Source organism: Macaca nemestrina, chromosome 7, assembly GCF_043159975.1.
Source record: "Macaca nemestrina isolate mMacNem1 chromosome 7, mMacNem.hap1, whole genome shotgun sequence".
Taxonomy (NCBI): domain Eukaryota; kingdom Metazoa; phylum Chordata; class Mammalia; order Primates; family Cercopithecidae; genus Macaca; species Macaca nemestrina.
The window spans coordinates 63560550-63586109 of NC_092131.1; the positions used below are offsets into that span (position 1 = coordinate 63560550).

The window sequence follows — 25560 nt, forward strand, 5'->3', positions numbered from 1 at the left end:
ATTTTCTTATAGATTTCTGAGAGGAGTTTTGAAAGTCAGTGATTTTTATGTGAGGTGTATTTCAAGAACTCATTTTTTTCTTTGTCTTTCTCTGATTTTGTTTTTTAAATCTAAAATTTTGATTTTGCATGTAACAAGGCTGGAGTTTCTTATTATGCAATACAGTCTACACCATTCTTCTCACTGTTAATTGAGCTCCTTTTCTTCAAAGTTTTGGCCTATTCTTCAAAGAGCTTAGTTTAGTGGAGCTCTCCAAGGCTTGAGAAAATGACATTTCTTCCATACATGTACTTTCTCCTGCAGCTTGTTTTTCTTGTGTACTTACCTTCTGCCTTGTAACACTGTCTCCTTTTATTTATTTATTTTCACTTCTTTTTTTTTTTGGTTTTTACCCCTCCTATTGATGTTTTGCCTTCTATTCTATGTTATGGGGCAAGAATATTTTATTTTTTCTTATACTATTGGCATCCTAGCAGAGATGTAACAGGAAAATCAGAAAAACGGAAATTGCTTTCATGGCAGTTCTTTTTCTATATTAGATTTCTCCCCTAAACCCAGAAAATTTGTTTTTCTTTAAAAACTATTGGCTGCCTATTCCTTTGATTATATACTGGCCTCAAGACTTTCGCATTCGAGTCCTTTAGTTCTCTCTATATGTTGCATATGAGCAGATGTGATATGCCAGAGCTTCTGAAGCAGAAGCTTTAAAAGGCAGCACACATTTTTGGCCAGCTCTCTCACTCTTCCCTGTGGCATATCTAAAAGAGGGGCTAGTCCTGCTTTGATTCAGGAATTAGAAGTCCCATCTAGCAGAACCACAATCAATTCATAATTTAGGGGCAATGTGAGTGAAAAATAATTGTATAAACCACTGGGATTTGGGGGTTGTTGCTTGTTACTTCAGCAAAGCTGATTAATACATGGGTCATATTTAAGCCTCAACCTTTGAAATATCTGGGCAAGGAGGAGCTACTCAGAATTCGAAATCACATGTTATTGAAAAAAGATGTCCAATTATCACATAAGTTTCTCAGCTGGTCTCTTTGAATACCTGAGTAAGAAGCAAAAAGCTGAAAAGATATCCCTCCTAAAATGATTCGTCACATTAAATCTTTCTGATGTAAATTGTGAACTTACCCATAAATAATTTTCACTGTGTATAATAATCTGATATTCTTCATCGTAAGTTATAATTCTGTATGGAATTTTCCTGATGTGGAAGGCAGATCCTTCCAATTTCAGTTTTGATTTTGTAATCTGGAACTGAAACTGACCAATAATAAAATAAAATTCTGGTCCCACTGAGACAGCCTGGTAGGAAGGGGGTCCCTGGAGAGACACCAACCAGCCTGTCCACTGGGATGGTGCCTTGGGAAGTTCACGACGTTTGCAGCAGGAAGGAGCCTGGCGCCTTCTCTTTCTGTGTGAACCTAGGATTTGAATGCGGGCAGGAAGTGTTTTAGCAGGAACTCTGGCCTAGCAAGAGTCCCTGCTTCCCCCTTTAATTCCTTTTTCATCCAAGAAAGCCCTGTCTCACTCACCATTCAAATTGTCTATGAGCCTGAATGTTCGTGGCTATGGGACAAAGAACCCCGTCTTTAACTCAACTAAGGAAAAGTCCTGCAACATTTTTGGTGCGCAACGTGGGGACTGGAGAAATGGTGAGTGAGATGCAAACCAACAATTCTTTTTCTGTCTCCCTTCTGAGCCTTTTCATCCTTATGGCCTTTTCCTTCCTTTTTCGGGCTGGACTGGCAAGCAGCAGCTCCCCACAGCTCTCCCCTCCATGCCGGGGCTGGGAGGCATGGCCCAAGGATCTGGCACAGCAGGCTGGCAGTCCCAGTTACCTGCTTTTGCAGGAGGCTTCCCCTTCGCCAGCCAAGGGGTTTTACTCCATGGGACAGTAATTGAACTAGTCTCTCTGGTGGAGGAACCACTTGCATAAGAGTAAGAGGTTCTTCCCCAGGCATTTTTAAACTGTTTTTTTTTTTTTCCTTTCCTCTTCTCCACTCCATCAGCAGTTAAGTTTTAAGCAAGTTTTTTTTTTTTCTTTTCTTTTAGAAGACGTTTTGCTTTGCCAGGCCTCCCAGCTATCACTGTTTATATTTTCTGTAAAGCTTTAATTGTGAAGAAGGGTTTGCGGGGCTAGTCTTGGGCTGTAGCCAATCCGGTGCGCTTTGCATGTCTGTATGGTTTGTGCTGCAAGCCTCCATCTTGTTTTACACAATGTGTGCATGGCCTGTAACTGCTTGGCAAGGCTTTGTTGAGGAATACTGCCTTAGGGAATAAATTTCTTTCTGGGTTGATATCTGCAAGTTTTCCTAGCCCTGTCTCTTAAAGGGCCCCACCTAGCAACTGGGTTTTCTTCTGCCTGTGTGTGTGTACTGTGTGTAATCTCTGTCAAAAGAGCTCTGATTAATTCGGCCTAATGAAAGACAAGCACTTGGATCTAATATTTTTTAAAGGGAAGTTAAAAGCTGTGGAAACTTTCAGTTGATGACTTTAAGAAATAAAAACAGCCCTAAAGACTATTGGTGAAATGCAGGTCAGGTGCAAAGTTTGCTAAGTGTTTTGAGGTTACAAACTGCTTTTTGGGTTTTGAGAACTATTGGACTTGCTGGCTTCACAATTGGTAAGGCCTGGGGACATATGGAACTTACCACCCCTTAACTAATAAGGCAAACCTTGGTTGAAGTTAGCACACAATTAAAGCAACTTACCAAGTTTTATCTTAAAAGTTCAAAATTGCTAGGAGCTAATTGAAACTACTAGAAATATATTTACATGCAGAGTATGTAAGAACAGTAAAATGTGGTTTTAAATAAAAGTTATAAGAAGGCATGGAAATTTAAACTTTTGCCTCCAGTTAAAGGATTGTTATGAGCTAAATTAGGAAAAAGCTAAAGGTTCAAAGAAGTGGTGGAAGAAATGTGGGAATTAATCTTGCAGAAGAGGTTCACTGTGTGAACATACTGACTAAATTCAAAAAAGGGTATTATATGGTTTTTCTGTAAATTGAGTATTGAAATAAAAGCATGGCAAGGTTTTCCTAAGTCTCTAATCTGCTCTTTGGCAAAATTTGTAAGGGGTTATAAAAGGTTTTTGCTTCTTTAAATCTCTGAGCCATAATTTTTGTCAAAATAAATAACTTACGGTAATCTGGAATTCTATTTCATAATATCAAGTATTTTAAACCTTGAACATTTAACAGCCTTCCCAAAATTAAACTTCAGTTTCAAAACTGTCTTTCCTGACACCTGGCTTTTTGGATAGTCCAGAGGGCCCCTGGAATGTCCAGCAAAGAGAGGTAAACAGGATTATTTGACATATTAGGTACATGAAGTTGTCAAAATGATGCTCAGTCTTCTTTAGGTTATATCTTGGTGAATAACGCTAATATGTGTTCCAAAATTGTATGGGATTTCTAAAATTATAATGTCTAAGTATATGCTACCAATCATAATTAAGATTTTTATTTTGTTATGATAAACCACGGAGATAACCAAACTTCTTTGTCAGTTGTGTTTCTAACAGTAACTAACTTGGACATTTTCCTATTCACAGACAATTGTTTTCTTGTTTTAATCCTTCCCAAAAGATGGTTTATAATGACCTGTAGAAGTTTAAGTGGTACTCTTAAATACAGCCTTCTGATAACTTTAGAGATTGTAACATTGGAGTAAAGGAAAATGTACAAGACTCATGAAGAGCTGAAATGCTCATGAATATCAAGCAAAACAAGAGTTAACTAAATGGACTGAACTCAGGAAACTGAAGCAAATCTTTTTAACCTTTGCTTGGAAAATTGCTGATCCATATTTTGTTTTTTGGACTCAAGGAAACTTTGAACTATGTATGGCCTTTAATAATTAAGTAGGTATACTCCTGTGATCAAGATTTGGAGCATGTTTGTTTCTCTCTGCCTGGTTTCTCTAGAATTTGGAAACTATTTGTGAGTATTATTATGACAATATTGTTGTTTGCATCAGTGCAATAAGAATCCATTGTCTTTTGGAATAGGACACAATTGGAGAAAGTGGTTATTTTACCAAGGCTTTGACTGGAAGGGTATGCTCCCCTTTAAGGAGTCAATCTCAACTTGTAGAGCTGATAAAAGCCCCATAGGAGAAACTGGCCTAATACCCTCATCTGTGCAGTCCCTGTATAGGGTTCCTGACCTGATCAGTAAAGAATGTCACTTTCTAACAGGTCCAGGAGCTCCAAGTTTATCTTGGGACCTTCAGAGGAGAGGATCACTCAACTCACAGGTATTTGAGGATAAACCCATGGCTTGACTAGGTTTTAAAAGGACTTATCTGAGACTCCCTGTGGAACAAACTTCCACCAAAGTCAATCAGTCCAAAAGGTCTATGTAGAAATCGCTATTCTTGCTTTATCCAAATAATTAGGCCTAGTATAAGGCTAAAATGTATTTTGCAAAAAACACCCATTCGGTCCCATGATGATTTGTTTTTTTTTAAACAAACATGAGGACTGGAGAGAAAGAAATCATGTTTCAAAACTTGTCATATATTTGTCATTAAATTCTAAATTTTTTGCCTACATTTTAGACTAACCCTCCTTGCTTCTGTGAACCAACTAGCAATCCCTGGCTGAGGCTCAGAAAGAATAAGAGGCATAGGTAACGTAGAAATTCTGATCAGTATCCTAGCTCTGAGCAATTATTCTGCAAATCCTGTTAGGTGATGGGAATTAATAGGATGCCTAACACTCGGAGGTTTTCTTTTGGGAAAGTAAGGCCAAGGAGCTAACCAAAGCCACGCACCATGCACCCAAATCTTAGCAAGCATAACTATAGCCATCACTTATTTGGGTGTGTCACAAGACATCCTTTCCTCCCCCTTTTTGGAGGAGGACTCAGTTCAACAGTTTCACCTTAGCATTTGGTTTATGATAAGGAGTCCATACAACACCTGAGACACATTTTTGTCCTCAAATCAATTCCAAGCTTTGGGGTCAAAGCCCTAGGAAGGAAAACTGGACTGAGGGGTCCATAGGCAAATGACAACAGAGATTAAAAGGCACAGCGCAGGTGAGTGTGGCTGATCCTGCCAATTAAGTCAACCCCAAGCTTCCTGTTTCATTGATAAAGGCCACATTAATATCCATGGCATAAAAGAGGTAAAGGGAACTCCAAGGCTACTGACAGTAGGTGGGAAAGAGACATAGGTGACAGGGGGTAATTCCTATTCTCTAGGCCCCCCGGCTTCATGGGTGCAAGCCACTTTAATGCCCATGGCAGTACCTGCCAAGGTTGCTGGAACTTGGGCATGCAAGGATGGAAAAAGGAAAGAGGATGCCCTTCCCTCTCTCCCTCATCATGTACTCTGGATATCTGCTAGGAAGAGACGGGAACCAGGGGTGCCTGCTCCCCTCTTCTAGATAGGCAGCCATTTACCTTCAGTCTGTACCCTTTTCAAATGTATCCTGAACCCCTGGGACTCCTTTGAAAGAATGCCTTCTTTTTTCCTTTCTCCTCCTCAATTCTCTCTTCACTAATAGGTAATTATGTCCCCATACTATGAGGTACTCCCCTCAGGTGCATCCTCCAAACTGGAAAGAGTTAATTTTCTAAACCTTAAACTGGTTGGTTTAGGATTGAGCTCAGGGGAAGGGAACCCAGAAGCCCAACGTAGCAGCAAAGGGGTAAAGTTTTTTTTTTTTTTTTTTTTTTTTTTTTTTTTTTTTTTTTACCAGTCGGGCTTTTGGCCTCCCTCTCCCTGTGTAAACTGGTAAAAGGCCTTAGAATTCTTGAGCTGTCTTTACACCTCCCCTTGTTTTGTTTTGTTACATGTTTTCTAATAACCTGGTTTATCTGTTCTTGCCTTCAGGCCATCAAACTCCAAACAGTCATGCAACTGGAGCCTCTGATGGTGGCTCCTTCTGCCGGTGGCTCCTTCTGCCTGGAACCCTTAAATAGGACTCTAGGGAAGTTCTGACTGCCTTTTCCCCAAAACTGTCCCCTGTCAGCAGGAAGCAGTTAGGATGGGTCTTCTTCCTTATCCTAATCTTATGGCAGTTGGATGTACTTCTTTAGAGGAAGGGATGAGACAGCCAGGTGGGAGGGGTTCCTCAGAGAAACTCCAGCCAGCCTGCCCACTGAGGTGGAGCATTACAACATTTTCAGCGGGGAAGAGTCTGGCCCCTCCTGTTCCCGTGTGGAACTTGGGATTTGAATGGTGGGCGGGAAGCACTCTAGCAGGAACTCTGGCCTAGTGAGAGTCCCTGTTTCCCACTTTTCTTCTTTTTCACCCAATAAAACCGTGTCTCACTCACCATTCAAATTGTCTGCAAGCCTGAATTTTTGTGGCCATGGGACAAAGAACCCCGTCTTTAGCTGAACTAAGGAAAAGCCTTGCAACACCACCATAGGAGTTTATGAACATGTAAATTCACAATTATAATGCCAATGCAACATCAAGACAAAATTTTGCCACATTAAAAAATAGTTTTGTCAGTGTTTACTAATTTTTGTAATCATGAAGTTATGTAGATCCATATGCTGTATGAGGAAAACATCTTTATGTTTTGTCTATAAGACAAAATTTTAAGAATCATGTTTTTGTAATTGTTATAATTTAGTTTTAAACTATGATAATAATTTTAAAGTATTTTGAATCTGCCTGTAGACTGTATGTGATTATATTGGACAAAGTGCAACATGTACTGCCAAAGGGAATGTTGAGATGATATTTGAAAGCTTTTCAATATTGCAAAAATGTGTTTTTTTCTCTTCTGTTGACCTACATGTTACTTTCATTGACCATATCAAGTGTGATATATTAGTGATCAGGTGTAATTTGTGAATAAAATATATTTTATTTTTCTTTTAAGATATTTATTACTGTAAAGTTATAGCGAGGGTGCGTTTATGGTGAATTACTGCCAACAACAAGCAATTTGACATTTGATTTTTACTAGAAAAAAGAATGAAATTTAAACTTTAAGCAGTATCTTTTTTTGCCAATATTATACCATGAAAAATGTCAATCACTTAGCAAACTTAAAAAATGTTAATGGGAAGACTTGTACATGCACCACAAAGATTCATTCATCAATACTTTACCAATACTTGCTTTATTGCATATTTGTCCATCTGTCTATCACCGTAAACTTCCACCAATCCATCTTATTTTGGGGTACATTTAAAAGGAAATTGCAACATTATTACAGTTTTTCCTAAATACATCAGTATGCATATAATGAAATAGAGTTCATTATTTGTTTATAATCTTTCTTTTGATGCAAAATTACATAAAATATAATACACAGGTCTTAACTGCATATCCACAAAGTTGTGACAAATATGTATGCTTGTGTAATCAAAACCTCTAATAAGATATAAAACATTACTTTTGTCCCAGACAGATTCCTTATGACTTTTCCCAGTCAATTTCACCTGATATGGTTTGGCTCTGTGTCCAACCAAACCTCATCTTGTAGCTCCCATAATTCCCACGTGTTGTGGGAGGGACCCGATGAGAGATAATTGAATCATGGGGGCGGGTATTTCTGTGCTATTCTCATGATAGTGAATAAGTCTCATGAGATCTAGTGGTTTTAAGAATGGGAGTTTCCCTGCACAAACTCTCTTTTATTGTCTGCTGCTTTGTGAGATGTGCCTTTCACCCTCCACCGTGATTGTGAGGCCTCCCCAGTCATGTGGAACTATAGTCCGAAAACCTCTTTCTTTTGTAGATTGCCCAGTCTTGGGTATGTCTTTATCAGCAGTGTGAAAGGGGACTAATACTCCACCCTACCCCCTGGCAAACTAATAATTGCTATGATTTTTTTCACCATAGAGTAATTTTGCTTGTTATGGAATGTAGTATAAATGAAATCATACAGTGTGTACCCTTTTGGGTAAGGCTTCATTTACACAGCATAATGTTATGAGATTCACCTATATTTTATGTGTACTAAAAATTTGTTTATTTTCATCATTAGTATTTCATTGTATAAATATATAACAATTTGTTTATTCTTTTGCATATTGATGGATATCTGGGGTGTTTCTATTTTTTGATAGCATGAATACAGTTATGAGCATTCCTGTATAAGGTGTTTTAAGGTTTTTTTTTTTTTTTTTGGTAACCTTTAAAAAAAAACATTTTTACTGGGTACATACCCAGCATTGGAATTACTAGTTTATAGGGTAGGTGTATGTTCACTTTTGTAAAAAATTTCTACACCTTTTCCCAAGTGCTTGAATCATTTTACTTTCCTACCAATTATTTATGAAAATTTCAGTTACTCCAGATCATCACCAACATTTGGTGGTGTTAGTTGCTTTAATTTTAGCCATTGTAGTGTGTGTGTAGTAATATTTTATTGCAGTTTTCATTTGCATTTACCTAATTATTAATGATATTATCTGTTACCAAAACAGCAAGAGTTAGGTCTAGGTCTTGCTGCTTGCCCAACAGAAAGCCAGTCACTGAGACAATGAGTATTACCAGGGAGGAAGGCTTTATTTGGGTGCTGCAGTAAAGTAGATGGAAAATCAGTCTCAAATCTATCTCTCTGACTAAAATTAGAGATTTATTCAGCAGGGAAGAAATGTAATCGTGTATGGGAAAACCCAGTCCTCTCACTTATCCCTTCCTTAGGGGTAAGGAAGAGGAGTTGGTCAACAGGAAGCAGGAAGGGAAGCAGGAACAGGAAGTCAGTTAGGCAATCATGATTAGTGAAAGGTCTGGCATCTCATTGCCCAGATGTGGTGATGTGGTAAGTTTCAGTTCCTTGATAGTATCTAGGAAGTTTGATGGTTGATTTCCTGAGAAAGGAATTCAGGTAAGATAAATCAAGTTTTTCTCAAGTTTTGAGACTAGCAGAGTCAATTTCTACATTTATTCAAAAGAAACCATAAATATGACTTCTATGGAACAATTGAGCCATGTATTAGTCTGTTCTTGCATTGCTGTAAATAAGTACTTGAGACTGTGTAATTTATAAAGAAAAGAGGTTTAATTGGCTCACATTTTGGCACACTGTACAGGAAGCATGCCTGGGGAGGCCTCAGAAAACTTAAAATCATGGCAGAAGGTGAAGAGGAAAAAGGCACATCTTACATGGCCAGAATAGGAGGCAGAGGGTGAAGCGGGAAGTGCTGCACACTATTTTTTTTTTTCTCAGTTCTTCAATATTCTTATTTATCTCATTCCTGAAAGGAGGACTCCCTAAATCTTGAAAATATTTCTTCCCACTGTTTCTCACATTCAACTATCCTTCATATAAAAGAAAACATAAATAGCCATTTAACATAAGATCTAGTACTTGCTCTCTCTCTCATTAACTTGCTTATAAACTTGTTACTTACAGATTTTCTTTCATGTCATTTCTTAGTTAAGAAATTCCAGGCTTACATATAATGGCTATTTATTTTCCCAAAAGACTCAAAATATCTAAATATTTCTTGGTATTTCCTTTAGATCATTAACTTAAATATCACAGAAAGAGCTGAAAGCTCCTTTGTATTTTTTTAATTCCTATTTTGTTTCCTTCTTCCATGGTAATCTGGTGTATATCCTTGTCTTTCATATTTTGGCCCTTAACGACATATATATCTATGAACAATACCTACAGTTTTGCTCTTTTTAAATGGCATATAACAATATCATATCCACACACACACACACATATATATATTTTAAGACAGGGTCTCACTCTGTCACCCAAGCTGCAGGCAGTGGCACGATCTTGGCTCACTGTAGACTTGACCTCCCAGGCTCAAGTGATCCTCCCATCTCAGCCTCTGGAGTAGCTGAGATTATAGGCATGTGCCATCATGCCTGGCTAACTTTTTTCTTTTAATTTTTATTTTTTTAAATTTTGTTATACTTTGAGGTCTAGGGTACATGTGTACAATGTGGAGGTTTGTTACATATGTATACATGTGCCATGTTGATGTGCTGCACCCATTAACTCGTCATTTACATTAGGCATTTCTCCTAATGCTGTCCCTCCTCCTTCCTCCCACTCCAGGACAGGCCACGGTGTGTGATGTTCCCCACCCTGTGTCCAAGTGTTCTCATTGTTCCATTCCCACCTATGAGTGAGAACATGTGGTGTTTGGTTTTCTGTCCTTGTGATAATTTGCTCAAAATGATGGTTTCCAGCTTCATTCATGTCCCTGCAAAGGATATGAACTCATCCTTTTTTATGGCTGCATAGTATTCCATGGTGTATATATGCCACTTTTTTTTTTTTTTTTGAGACGGAGTCTAGCTCTGTCGCCCAGGCAGGAGTGCAGTAGCCGGATCTCAGCTCACTGCAAGCTCTGCCTCTCGGGTTTACGCCATTCTCCTGCCTCAGCCTCCCAAGTAGCTGGGACTACAGGCGCCCACCACCTCGCCCAGCTAGTTTTTTGTATTTTTTAGTAGAGACGGGGTTTCACCGTGTTAGCCAGGATAGTCTCTATCTCCTGACCTCGTGATCCGCCCATCTCGGCCTCCCAAAGTGCTGGGATTACAGGCTTGAGCCACCGTGCGCGGCCTATGCCACATTTTCTTAATCCAGTCTATCATTGATGGACATTTGGGTTGGTTCCAAGTCTTTGCTATTGTGAATGGTGCCTCAATAAACATACGTGTGCATGTGTCTTTATACTAGCATGATTTATAATCCTTTGGGTATATACCCAGTAATGGGATGGCTGGGTCAAATGGTATTTCTAGTTCTAGATCCTTGAGGAATTGCCACACTGTCTTCCACAATGGTTGAACTAGTTTACACTCCCATCAATAGTGTAAAAATTTCCTATTTCTCTACATCCTTTCCAGCATCTATTGTTTCCTGACTTTTTAATGATCACCATTCTAAATGGTGGGAGATAGTGTCTCATTGTGATTTTGATTTGCATTTCTCTGATGACGAGTGATGATGAGCATTTTTTCATGTGTCCGTTGGCTGCATAAATGTCTTCTTTTGAGAAGTGTCTGTTCATATCCTTTGCCCACTTTTTGATGGGATTTTTTTTTCCTGTAAATTTGTTTGGGTTCTTTGTCGATTCTGGATTTTAGCCCTTTGTCAGATGGGTAGATTGCAAAAATGTTCTCCCATGTGGTAGGTTGCCTGTTCACTCTGATGATAGTTTCTTTTGCTATGCAGAAACTTATTAGTTTCATTAGATCCCATTTGTCTATTTTGGCTTTTGTTGCCATTGCTTTTGGTGTTTTAGTCATGAAGTCCTTGCCTAAGCCTGTGTCCTGAATGGTATTGCCTAGGTTTTCTTCTATTAGGTCTAACATTTGTCTTTAATCCATCTTGAATTAATTTTTGTATAAGGTGTAAGGAAGGGATAGACAACCAGGTCTTGTGAGAACTCACTCACTATCACAAAAACAGTAAAGGGGAAGTCTGTCTCCATGAGGATCGAATCCTCTCCCCTCAGGCCCCTCCTCCAATACTGGGGATTACATTTTCCCATGAGATCTAGGCAGGAACATAAATCCAAACCATATCAGGTAAGTTTCATATCTTTTCATGCGCTAATTGACCATTTGCATAATTTTGTGAAATATCTATTCATAACCTTTGCTCATATTTAGCTTTTTGTCTAGAACTCTTTCAGTTTCCATTTTATTGCCTACTTTAAAATATGTTTGTTGAATTCAAAAAGAAATTGAGTTTTATTTGTTTCATGATTGTGAGTACAGGGAAGAATCTTACATCTGTGGAATTTCTCATAATTTGGTGGTCCAAATCCTAATTATAATTTCTAAAACGATTATACTATCCCTCTGATCACTGTGGTAATTTGGATACAAATGTTTCACAACTTCACTTTTCAGAAACATGGTTTTAGACTTAATAAAAGCCTTAATTAGAAAAAACCTAATTGTATGTTTTTTTAAAGAAAATATCTGGCCGGGCACGGTGGCTCATGCCTGTCATCCCAGCCCTTTGGGAGGCCGAGGCAGGTGGATCATGAAGTCAGGAGAACGAGACCACCCTGGCTAACATGGTGAAACCCCGTCTCTACTAAAAATACAAAAAATTAGCTGGGCGTGGTGGCTGGCGCCTGTAGTCACAGCTACTCAGGAGGCTGAGGCAGGAGAATGGCATGAACCTGGGAGGCTGAGCTTGCAGTGAGCCGAGATCATGCTACTGCACTCTAGCCTGGGTGATAAAGCGAGACTCTGTCTCAAAAAAAAAAAAAAAAAATGAAAAAAAAGAAGAAGAAGAAAATATCTCTATAATCAGTGAATGAGTTGCTTCTGAATCTGAAAAGGAAGCACTTGTAGCAACAATTTTTCTCATACCAATAATTTCTTTCATAATGGTGTACGTTGATAACTACAAACTTTTCTAATGAAATGCCAACAAGATTTTTGTAGAGTTACTAAAGTCATGGACTGTTTCTTAAAAAACTGCTTAACCTACTTTAAAATATAACATGGGTATTTTTCTTCTGTTTTCTCTTCTCTTTTAATAGTGGTGGTAATAATATTGATAGAAATGATAAACTTTGATTGTTTACTATGTGTCAGATATTGTACTACATACATAAGACATTATTTTGTTCTATTATATGATGTAAACTTTAATTATACCTGATTTATTATAAATGAAGGAATTGAAAGAGGGTCAAGTTGTTATCTCAGCTGAAAAGTGAAGGAATTAGAACTCGAACCTAGTTTTTCCTTTTTCTGCCTCTTAACTGTGATATGCTGCTTTGGAGATCATAGACTCCTGAATTTGGAAGATGAAACATGATTAGTGGTGCTATTATACTTGTGTGAGTCAATCTAAGGAGTTTAAGATGTGCTCCATAGGCATTCTATAAGAGTATTCTTACTTAGTTTGTCTTCTTTGGGCATCAGAATCTTAACTGAATTGTCAATTGTGGTCCACCTGTTTCAGGCATGTAGTCATAATGGTATCTGAAAGAATTCTTTAGTTCGAAGACTTATAAGTACAGCAAATAGATTACCTGAGAGTGAATATGCTATTTAGTATTTAGAATAAATGATGGTACAGAACACCTACTACATACTTGGTGTTCTATTAAACAAAGATGAATATGGCCCAGAGGAACTTATAGTCTAGTGGGAGTTACTAATATGTACACAGAGAATTTCTTTATAATATGGTTAAGTGTTATGATAGAGGCATGCAATGACTATAAATACTGTATCATTTGTGTTTCTGATAATGTCTGTTAGCCCCTGCTTGCTAAGATATAGGGAAATTCGTGGTTAAAATTTCCTGAGGGAAATGCTCACCGATTTCAGTTTTGGATTTTATGGTCTTGCTTAATTGTATTTGGCACTGGAATGACTAATACTAATTTCTGATAATCCTCTTTTTAAACCACTACTGAAAATTTAGAATTTGTTAAACACTGAATATTAAACATTGAATCTGTCTCTTAAGAGGAAGTGCACAAAATCCTAATTCTGTTTCTCTGCAGCCTTTCAGGCTCCATCATTACTAAGGGATGGTTGTTCTGTTTGCCCAAGGCTGCTAAGAAACTCATATCTTTTTGTGAAGAGAGACTAAGGCAGAGAATAATCATGGGGAGTAAGGGACATAGAGAAGATCCAATGTTTGGATTTATTATTGGATTTTGTTGGGATAATGGATAAGGAAACATCTCTTCTTATCTGAAAATGCAAAGCTAACACTCTTTGTGAATAAACTATGATCTGGTGGTTTATCAGGATCATGTGCCAACTGGAGGGTCAGGCTTTTCATGCTTGCGTTTTTACTATTATAGAGTAGTTAAAGGGATGGAATATACAAGAATGGTAAGGTTGAATGATTCCTTTTGGAGCACTGGGTAAATTACAGCATGACAGATAAACTCAGGTCGTCAAATATTTGGCTTATGGAGCAAAAGGAAACATATTTGGTAACCATGGTATAGGAGTTCCCTTCTGCCTGCAGCTGGTGCACCAAAACTGATGAAAAGAAATGGCAGAAACTGATGTATAATAAGCACATTTTACTTCGACTTTAGCACACACATTTGTATGGGGTATGTGTATGTGTAAGTAGAAACAAGTTTCCAGAAACAATACTAACCCTTATAAAGTTGCATTCACTGCGATCTGTTATGTTCTATTCTATTCAGAGGGAAGAATGTCTTTTCACTTACAAATGTAGATCATATTAGGGGAGAAAATTATTGAGTATTTGGAGCAGTATATTTGAAAGGCAAGCATAGAGGGTTTAATGTACTAAATGAGCAGATCATAACAGTCTTTTCCATTCCACTTCTGATCAATCCACTCCAAACTTTGCTTTCTTCCAACCTTTGTACTATTTCTACCACATGAATCTTTCTACCACTGGCCAAAGCTTACTGGACTATGGGTAGATACTTGGCCCCAAAGAAATCAATCTGTAGGCTGAGCTGTGTCAGTCAGATGCCTAGAGTGTTCAGATTTCTCTAGGATTATGATAGATCTATATCTCTCTTTTTTATTTTTATTTTTTATTATACTTTAAGTTCTAGGGTACATGTGCACAACGTGCAGTTTTGTTACATATGTATACTTGTGCCATGTTGGTGTGCTGCACCCATCAACTCATCAGCACCCATCAACTCATCATGTACATCAAGTATAACTCCCAGTGCCATCCCTCCCCCCTCCCCCCTCCCCATAATAGGCCCGTGTGTGATGTTCCCCTTCCAGAGTCCAAGTGATCTCATTGTTCAATTCCCACCTATAAGTGAGAACATGCGATAGATCTATATCTCTTTAAAAGTCCATTTTTAGAGTCAATTTGAAATTTCTCTTCCTTATATGCAAATATGACTTGACAGATGTACAGATATTTCCATGACTGTCATTGAAAGCTCAATCCATCCATAGATGGACATACTCTTTTAAAGCCTATATTATTACTTTATAACACTGACTGGTAAGTTTTATTCCCAATTAAATGCAGTAAATTGGTTTTTTTCTAGGCAATTCATTACCTCTTCTGACAGTCAAGCTAACAGGACACTTTCTTCAAGTGAGACTCCATTTTTTGCTGACTACGTAGTCAGTAGTTTCTGTTGAGTGACTGGCAGGTCACAGCTTCTATTTCTTCAGAATGTCTTGTCTTTTCTTTCTTCATTTCCTTTGGTTTTATTAGATGGAGCTTGTATTTTCAACTTAACCATTTCTCCCTTAGGGCTGTTAGATAGATCTTTGATGTCCTGACATATCAGGTAGTTTAACCATGAAAAGGATTTGTAGCTTGCCCTTTTTCTCTTCATGAAACATGAATTTAGGACTACTCTAAGTTTCTTTAATATTTGGAAAATTGACTTATTGAGAATAGAATGATATTAAGCACCTCAGGTACTTTTAATACTTTTAAACATTTCAAAAGTCACCTGTTTTCAACTTAAGGTTAATTTTTCAGTTTCAAAGTCCTCAGAGCTCTTTCAATTTGGCCTGATGCCAAATATTTAGGCACACTGCAAAAGAATTCCATTATGAATCTCTCATTCAATTATCTGTTTTCAAAGGGCAGGAGAGAACAGAAATTTAGTTTCTTTTGTGAGAAGAGCAGATAAGAGTTTTATTTGCTGAGTGGTTTTTGAAAGAGAATTTTGAACAACTTTTGCCAATGAGTTTCATAGTGAATACATGTTTTATATTAAAATTCCTAAGATGCAGTTTCATTTCCCTTCTTATTTAAAAATAAACAAGAGTTGAGGAAGTATACTAACTGGTTTGTTTGGAAGACATTTTCATGTCTATATTTTAATGGAAGTATTATAACTAGTGGTTTTATTCCAGGGATATTAGATAGGTTTTTGTTTAACATTTTATGTGGGGATTTACATTGAAGTAATATTATGGATAATATTTTGTACTCAGAGACTTTTATCTATCCCTCAACCCTCCCCATTCCACAAGGTTTAGAATGGAGTTAATTTCCAAATAAATCTCAATCATATCTTTACTCTGCTGGTGGGAGAAATCTAGAAAAATGCAGCCACTTGTCTACTGTTATTTCCCCTGATACACTGCTATAGTTCTAGCGTTAGTTGTTTTTCAGTTTAAAATGCAAGAGTTTAGGAGATAAATATAAAATACCTTGTGGGCATTCTAACAGTCCTTGATATTATTACGATGACACAAAGAATTTGCTGTCAATAGATTTTAACAACTTAGATTACAAATCTTACAGGATTGGGTAATATTTTACTCACACTTAATTTCTGCAATTTATAAGATACTATGGAGTTCGTTTCTATTTTCTTTTATTCTTGTAAGAGAAACATGATTTCTCTAGGGACTTATCCATAGCTCATTTTGTGCAATCTTACTGTAACTGCTAATCAAAGTGTCCTCTAGCCTGCTGGAAAAAGACTTGCTCTTTTACCTAAGCTAAGACGATCAGAACCTCTCTTCCAGAAATGTAAATCTGAGTCATAAGATCTTATAATAGAAAGCAATTGAAGATTATTAATCGTGGGGTACATGGTAAAAAAATGTGTCACTCAAGTGCCATAATTCCTTGAGTCACTATGATTCTTATACTTTTAAAATCCTGATCTTTTGCATTTTCTTTTAAGATTATTCTTTATCCTATATTTCTTTTTATTTAAGAAAACTGACTTTTATATTAAAACAAATACAGAAAATCACATTAAAATTAAAACTAAATGAACTATTATAAGGTGAACACTCTTATAACCACCATTCAGGGAAGAAGTAGAAATTGATAGCAGAAAGGAATAGAGCCATCACCACAGATAGCCCCTCTGCCACCATGTGCCCCATTTCAAGCTCAACCATTACCTTGACATTTAAAGCAATCACTTCCTTGAATTTCTTTCTAGTTTTACCAAATAAGGGTAGATCCCTAGACACTATAGTTTAACACTGCCCACTGAAAAAAATGTTCATATGTCTTTTAAACTCTTTTGATTGATGTATTTTTTTTATTTTTAAATTTTAATATGCCTATATCATTATAGTTGAGGTGAATGTCTTGTGGACAGCACATCATTCAGTTATATAAAAAGAACTACCCTGATACTTTCTGTCTTTTAATTGGTATATTGTGACAATTTACATTTAATGTAATTTTTGTTATGTTTTGGTTTAAGTTTATAATTTTTTTTCTGTTTATCCCCTTTTGTTTTATATCATTTTTCTGTCTTCCTGTGGGATACTTAAACATGTTTTAAAATTTCACTTTCTACTTATCTGTAATGTTTCGTGTTTATCTCTTTGTATAATCTTTCAGTGTTTGCTTTAGGTATTACATTATCCATCCATAACATATCAGTCTACTGATATCATGCTGTTTTTATACAATGTGAATGTAGGATCAAATATACAATAGTTAACTGCCTCGTCTAATGCTAATTCAAGTAAAACAAGACTTTTTTGATGCTTTAGTTAAAAATGCAGTAATACTAATCAAAATTTATAATTAATCATGGTTTGTACAATAGGTTTGAATTTCATGCCAGTTTTCATGTTATAAAAGTGAATGGTGAGGCTACTTGTTCTGATGTGAAAGGTACAGAATTAAATCCTAAAATTAAAAAAATAGAATTATAGTATAGCACAGGTGTATTTAACTTAAGTTAAACTTGATTATTTAAAAAATCATTTTCTTAAAAAAAGAAAAAACAATGCTAAGTTATAAGAACAAGATTAGGTTATACTCTTGTTTGACTTTAGTATAGCAGGACACTGAAAACTGAAATAATTACTTGTTTGGCATTCGGAAAATCCATGTTTAGTTGAAGGCCTTGGTTAATACATATAATTTTTGAATTATATAAAACCAAGTTGAACAAAACTTCTGGAACATAACCATTAAAAAAGTGAGCAACTAGAATTTTCACATTAATTTGATTTTAAAGTTGGTGTGATCATTAGCTACTGATTTTACAGGATTGTTCCCAAATTTTACCTATCCAAGTTTAAACTGTGTCTTACGTATTCTTATAACATTAAGTTTCTGACTTGTGTATTAGTTAAAATTTTGAGTATTTGCACTCACTTTTTACTGCAACAAAATTTTTAAAAATGAAATAGCCAGAACAGAATGAGTTAGAAAGACTACTTAGTAACTAATAAATTGGAGATTAAACTGTTTCTTAGCATGGAGGAAAACAAAATGGGCATTCGATTACCATTGGACATGGACTAGTGCCTTAAGTCTGTTTCCTAATCCTGCATACCAGCAGACGCCTAGAATAGCTCTTGGCTTTCTCCTGAACCTTCTGATTTATAATTATCTTTCTGCCTGAGGACACCCAGACTTGGAAATGCAGCATATTTAAAATTGACTAGTTCTGCTAAGGATGCTCCTGTTGAATCCTAAAGTCTTTGTATTCATGGTGGTATCCTGGATTGCTTTTTATTTTTTTAACACCATTTTCTTTACATTTTGCCTTATTGCACGTAGTATTGATTCATAAGCCTCTGGTATATTGTCAGCTTTTCTCTGAGGGACAGAAAATATAGACAATGAAATGTTTTCTTGTTGAATGTGTACCTGCTGCTCAACTTCTGTTGTGAGTTGAAATTGAGAATAGGATTATTTACGCCCATAGTTTTTGGCTTGAGGTATCTTATCTTCATAACCATTGTGCAGGTAATGGGCCAGGAGCAGAAGCCTGTTCTTGATTCTTGGAGACCCTGGAGTGGTGCGTAACTGGAGCAGGAATGAGCATAATTCCGGCTCTTCTCTCTGCCTTCATTATGATTTACTCTGTGTCACTCTCAGAAATACATTAAGGGATATTTATTCCTTGCTAAGTTTTAGGGAAGCCTAATGTTTATATGTTAGTTGCTTATTTCCAAAATTAATTTACTCTTCTTACTTTAAGACTTTCATATAGATTTTTCTTTCTCACTGGAAACATCTTTCAGCTAAGATAAATGAGCCAAAAGGATGAGTGCTCACTGATGTGCCATCTCTTCTTGCTGGCTTGATGAAATCCCTTTTTTTCTTTTTGGAATAGACTGTTCAAGATCTAGTATGGCAGGAAGTCAGTCTCTGCAGTGTGTTCTCTGCTGGAAGCATTGATCTTCATTCGTTTTCTCTTTTTAGTTCTTCCTTCTTGATAGTGGCCTAGTTACGGTAATTCCTGATTGTGGCTGACAAAGCTCACTATGTAAAACATTCTCTTTCTTCACCTGAGCTCTGCCTCAGCAGAGACCTGCAGCTGAGAAGCTAGCTGGGAAAAAATCTTTGTAGTTCTTCCCCAGTTATTCACAGCTCATGTTATTTGGACTCTCTAACCTCTCTGTGTTTGTGGGGAAGTTTTTACACTTAGAAATGGCAAGTACTGGGAAAAAATTGATAGGACATTTGCCTAGCCCACACTTTTTGCTGTTTCAAACATCATACCAGATGATTGTAGAAACAATGGTTATAATTGACTAAAAATGCTAAAGTGAAGTTTCAAAATAGAGTGACATCATTCTGGCAGACATATTTTAAAGTTTGGCTTAGGGTCCCAGCTATTAACCTGAGGACAAAATGAGCACTGTGAAGTTTGGACTGATTTAATGAATCAGGTAATATCACTAGTCCGCTGGAGTATTTAATGATTGTAAATAACATACCAGCTAAACAGGTGAGTATGCATTGATAATTAGAAATGGACTCAACATAGCTTGATTATAAAAGGGAATATTTTATCCACAACTTTTGAAATGAAATAAATTTCCAGTAAGAAAAGGATTTTCAGTATAGTGAAAATGATGTTGTCAAAACAACTTGAAAATGCACAACTATCTAAACTTCTAAGCAACACTAATCATTTCCTTGGCACTGTAAGTACTTTAACAAAACTTAATTTCTTTATATTATTTGCAATGTAATGTTAGTTTTACACTTGCAAACCAAAATCTATGCTGCGTGAAAATGTGTTTTAGTGTTTATAGAGGAAACATTGTTTCTTCTGATTGATAACACAGACGCCTTATATTGTAGTGGGATAATTTTCAGCAGTCTATAGTCTTTGATAGAAATCTATAGAAGCCATTATTTCCTATGAATTAAAACATTTGGCAATTTTAAAAGCTATTCTATTTTATAACTTTATTCCTTCTTATTCTTAGATATAAACATTGGATAGAAATGTTTGCTCATATTATATGTCATCATATATTGTTCATTAGCCCTTCTAAAACTACACTCTTACTTTCTCCATCCTACTCTGTGCCCTTGGGGACAGCTTTTCCCTTGCTCTCTTATGTTCCTTGATTTGACCAATGAGAGCTATTAGTAGATCATTAGTAGGGTACAGAAGGGAGAAGTCAGGGTTATTTCTCTCATTTTCTTCCTGCTGTCTTAGGCTGCCAGTGGGTGCTTTTATCTGTTTAAGGCCACAGCTTCTGTAGATTGCTGTCTTCTGCAGCTACAGCTTTTCTCTGGTTGTGGTAGCTTCTCTTTCCTTTGATTTTTCAGACATAGGGATGGTAACGATCTCTGTTTTTGTTTTACTAAACTGGGTACTTCTCCATCTCTTGGTAGTTTTTCTTATCTCTGCTAAACCCTGATAAATATTATCTGTATTAGTTTCCTAGGACTACCAAAACAAATGACCACAAAGTTGGTAGCTTAAAACAACAGAAATTCTTTCACAGTCTTGGAGCCTAGAAGCCCAAAATAAAGGTGTTCGTTGGCAGGGTTGGTTTATTCAGGAGAATAGAAGGAAGAGTCTGTTCCATACCTCTCCCTATGATTCGGGTGAATGTCAGAGGTCCTAATTCCTTGACTTATGGATACATCACTCCAACACCTGTGTTTATCTTTACATGGCCTTCCCTTCTCTGTGTGTATTCTCCTTTTCTGTTCCTTATAAGGACACCTATTTGTTGACTTTAGAACCAAACATGGTTGATCTAATCTTGATATTCTCACTTTGATTACATTTGCAAAAACCCTTATTCTAAATAAGATCATATTCTGAGGTTTCAGGTGAGAATATTTGGGTGGGTGAGGGGAACATTCAACCCACCATAGTCTCTTCATTAAAATTTCCTCATGTAATCATGTTGAATTCCTGACTAATAGAGGCTCTGGTTTTACTATACCAAAATCTGAAAAATTGAGAGATTATAATGAGCTACTTGATGAAAGAAGGCATTCAAAATTAAGTATTGGCACAGCTAGACTTGCTACAATAGAAACTAGGAATATATTGTATAAAAAGCACACTAGAGAAAAGTGGATTTCTACTGTCTTTAAAAAATACTTTCTTTAGAGTTCCTTTAAGACAGTGTACTTCTAGTCCCTTTTAAAATGCTGTTTTAGAGAAATAAGATTTATTTATTTGGAGTTCTTCACTCTCCCTACCAGAGAGGATTTAATTTAAAAAACAAAACACCTCTAATAAAATTGTTTAGTTTTATTGTTTAGTTTATTCATGTGAACTGTTGGGATACAGATATAGCCCTCCCATTCCTGAGTCAAGATAATTAAGCAGCAGACCCTCCCCTCTATGATCTTAGCAGCTCAAAAATGCTTAATTGAATTGCACAGTATATCAATATCACTCTCTAGTAGAAGAAATCAGGAAGACCCAAGACCCCAATTAGAAAAACATTTATTTCCTTATAATGGAAGGAAACATGCACAGAATAAAAAAGAGCTAGTAATAAGAACAGAGGATAAAACTGCAGTCATGGACAACCTAAGTCAGGGGGAAGTGAGGTCAAAAACTTTATGCAGAAAATATAGAAATAGAAAACCTGCATAGGATACTCAGAAGAGGAAGCACAGTAAGAGGCCCCAAGAATCTGGACTCAAACAGTCAATACTGTTATTTGAGTCACAATGTGTTAAAAGAATTTTCATCATTTAAATTTTCCCTCTTTCCACCACGTATTATATGTAAAGAATTGTTGCTTATTAGTCTTATAGGAAAAAACGTATAAGGTCTTAGTCAACCTTGTCAACAAAACTCTTCCAAGTTTTTTTTTTTTTTAGGATAATTATTGAATACATCCTTTACATTTATATAAGTCAACTCTGGCAAACCAGAGAAAAGTAACATTATTTTTATCCACCCCTTTCAGAATGTTGTTCTAATGAACTGTTTTATAAAAAACCTGCATGTGCTGCATGGTGTACAAACACAAGAACTTGTTCTTGTCATTCATTTGTTACACTAGAATGTTTGAATGAGGGAAAGTAATTTCTTTTTTTTTTTTTTTTCCCCCGATTGTTCTTTAAGGAAGCTATTTGGAATTGACACTTGCTTCATTATAAAAAATGCAAAATTTCTCCTATTTCAAATGTTTTATTTGCCTTGAACAATCTAGTAATATTAAAAAGTCTTTCTTCTTCCATGGCAGAAATGAAAAATTGTGAAACTATAAATCTGTGCAGATAGTTATTCAAATAAAAGAAAATGAAATACCATTTTAAGTGGTAAAGATGTTTTGATGAGTAACAGAGATAAATGTGGCATAAAATACATTACTTAATAAATAGTTTACAGCTGTGATTTGTTTAATGCATTATCGTTGACTCATAGTGCCTGCTCACATTAATGGTTGAACAAAAACCATCTTTGTCGGTGAAATTTTATTCAGATTTAAAAAGAATAATGTAGTTTATGACAGATTAACTACAGCCATCCACTCTGTACCATCCTGTTGCTTTCAGATTGTAGATTGAACATATGTTTTTAAAATCGTACTATGTCATATAATCAGAAGTATTCTGTGTTAAATATGGCTTTGTTCATCTGATTACAGCACTGGAAGAACATTAAAGTTTTATGAGAGTCCTATAAAATTCAACAGTTTGATGGAATACCAAACAGAGTGATCACTGTGCTTATGAAACTTTATTCTGAGATGGGGTAGATTTTCTCCAGTGGTTATTAGGTGGAGTGACTGTTTCAGATCATTAGATGCCACTTAGCATACACGAGCAAGGATGGCGCCTGGGTCTGGAGTTGTGGAAAATTAAAAATATCTCTTAAAATACTTATCATCAAAAAGTGACTCAGATTTTTGTAAGAAAATGTCTTAAGTAGTGATGATAGACATTTATAATCTCCTGTCTTTTTTTTTTTTTTTTTTTTTTCTAGGGGATCAGCAAACTTTTTCTGTAAATGACCGGGTAGTAAATATTTTTGGTTTTGTAGGCCATGTTCACAAAAACCACTCAACTCTGTGCTTGTAGTGTGAAAGCAGCACAGATCATATGCAAACAAATGAATGTGGCTGTATTTCAGTAAAACTTTATTTATAAAAACAAGTGGCAGGATTGATTTCACCAGCAGATTGAAGCTTGCTGACACTTGCAAACCTTTTCTGGTTAGCTGAAACTCTGGATGACCAGGAAGACATATCAAGGCATGAGGGTCTTCCAGTTTTCTTCAATTTTTGTAGCCAATACCCAAACAAGAGAATGAGCTCTACAAGTCCTGGGATTTCCAGTTATGTGATATTGACCACATGAAACATTTAGCTTACTTTTTCTAGCTAGTGAAGTCAGTGAATGAAATTATCACTGTATCTGTATCACTGTGTCACTTAGAAAAATCCCAGCATGAGGCTCATTAAATTATATGCAACCCCCCAAAATTATTTACAAGGTCCAAACCATCACCTCTGATCTTAGTAATCTCTTAAATCGTTACACATTTCTTTGTAAACATCTTCCAAAGGTTTCTTTCATTTGCATGATGCTTTTCTAATTATAATCACATGGGCAATGGGGCTTTGTTACCTGACTTGTAACCTGGAGAGATCATATCTAGTTTAATTTTAGTGGAGAACTTCATCCCGCTGAATTAAACTAGTACCTTCACTTATCTACCAAGGAATGTAACTGAATCTTCTTCTTCATGTTATTTATGTTAGCAGCCATTTAGATTCTTTCTCTTTATTTCACTGACCAGGGCATTTTTAAATACTCTTTTCTCTTTGCCTGTAATTTGATGTGTATTTTCTTTATTTAACAAATTTCTCGTTTTGTGAGATCCTACCATCCACAACTGATCTTGTAGCATGCAGCCACCATAGTTCATCTATGGTGTTTAGTGATATACTGACTTCTGGGGAATAAATAGTATTCTTCAGGCAGCATCAAAGGCCTCTATCAATATCTAAAACATGGGGAGGGATGGGGGGGTTTCCTGGACTACATCTTGCTTGCTTATTTTTTGTGAACTTTGTCCAGTTTATTTGGGATTCAGTCCTAGGATCTTAGTCTTCAGGTGCTTTTTGGTTTGTTTTTCCTAGCTTCCATTAGAATTGATGGTATCTGGGTAGATGGTGCATACCATGTAATTATGTAAAAAAATTAAAAAATCAAAGATTTTTTCATATCATTTATTTAATACACATTTATAGATAGGTTGGTCTTAACCATGTAATTTATTGTGCAAATCATAGCCCTTTTTTTTTTTCCTGAAAAGAAATAAAATAGAAAATAAGGGACTAAAGAAAGGTCATTGTGTTTAATGAATATTTCCTATGCCTATTCCACACACCAAAGATGCAGCAGTGACCAAAGCAGTCAAAGTCTCTGCCCCCAGTTTTTATTATCTGTCTCTCCCAACTTTTTTGAGGGCAGAGACTTTGACTGCTTTGGTCACTTGGAGTAGGGAGAAACAGATAATAGGGAATAAAACAATCATTAAAAATAACTTTTCCAGTTGTATTAGTTTGTTTTCATACTGCTGAGAAAGACATACCTGAGACTAGGCAATTTACAAAAGAAAGGGATTTATTGGGCTTACAGTTCCACATGGCTGGGCAGGCCTCATAGTCATGGCGGAAAGTGAAAGACACATCTCGCATGGCAGCAGACAAGAGAAGAGAGCTTGTGCAGGGAAACTCCTTTTAAAAACCGTCAGCTGTCATGAGACACATTCACTTTCATGAGAACAGAGCAGGAAAGACCTGCCCCTCATAATTCAACCACCTCCCACTGGATTCCTCCCATGACACATGGGAATCGTGAGAGTTATAATTCAAGATGAGATTTGGGTGGGGACACAGCCAAACCATATCACCTGCTTATGCAAATTTAAATGTACTTATTATAACAAACTAAATGTATAGACTTTGTTTTCTTCTCTTATGGGCTAGTATAAAAATGGTTAAGAAAATTTAACAACTGGTAGTTAAGGAAGTCTAAAACTACACTTCTTGGTTTTGAGTCCTGCCTCTCCTAGTTGGAATACTGATGAGAATAAATGAGCTAACACACGTACAACAGGGCCCTGCATATAGGCCTGGCACCGATAAGCACTCAGTAAGTAGTATGTTACTTTTATTATTACTTGACAAGGGGACTATGCTGACGAATCCTCTGAGAATCTGAAAATAAGATCATCTTCACTGTTGAACTGCAAAATCAATACATCAGAGTACAGATATACACATAGTCTTAAAAGCAAAGGACAGTTTTCCAGAGCAAAAGGACAGTATAGTAAATCTTCAAATGAACCAAAATAACTAAAAAATTACGACCACAACTGAAGTGCTCTTTGTTAGCAATGGAGGTGTAGAGAAAGGAAAGCCAGAGGGCAAATGTTGGTACTGCCAATGCAAATGCTCTCCAGGAGGGAAGGTAGTCTTAGCTTGGTAA

The 25560-nt window shown here is 36.4% G+C and overlaps 1 long non-coding RNA gene across 1 annotated transcript in view; it reads left to right on the forward strand.

Moving 5' to 3' along the window:
- The first annotated feature begins 1426 nt into the window (after window positions 1-1426).
- Window positions 1427-25560, forward strand: part of LOC105481915 (uncharacterized) — a 428534-nt gene continuing 404400 nt past the window's right edge. The window contains exon 1 of the long non-coding RNA XR_011625914.1: window positions 1427-1661. This is a non-coding gene — a long non-coding RNA (uncharacterized lncRNA). The remainder of the gene's footprint in view (window positions 1662-25560) is intronic.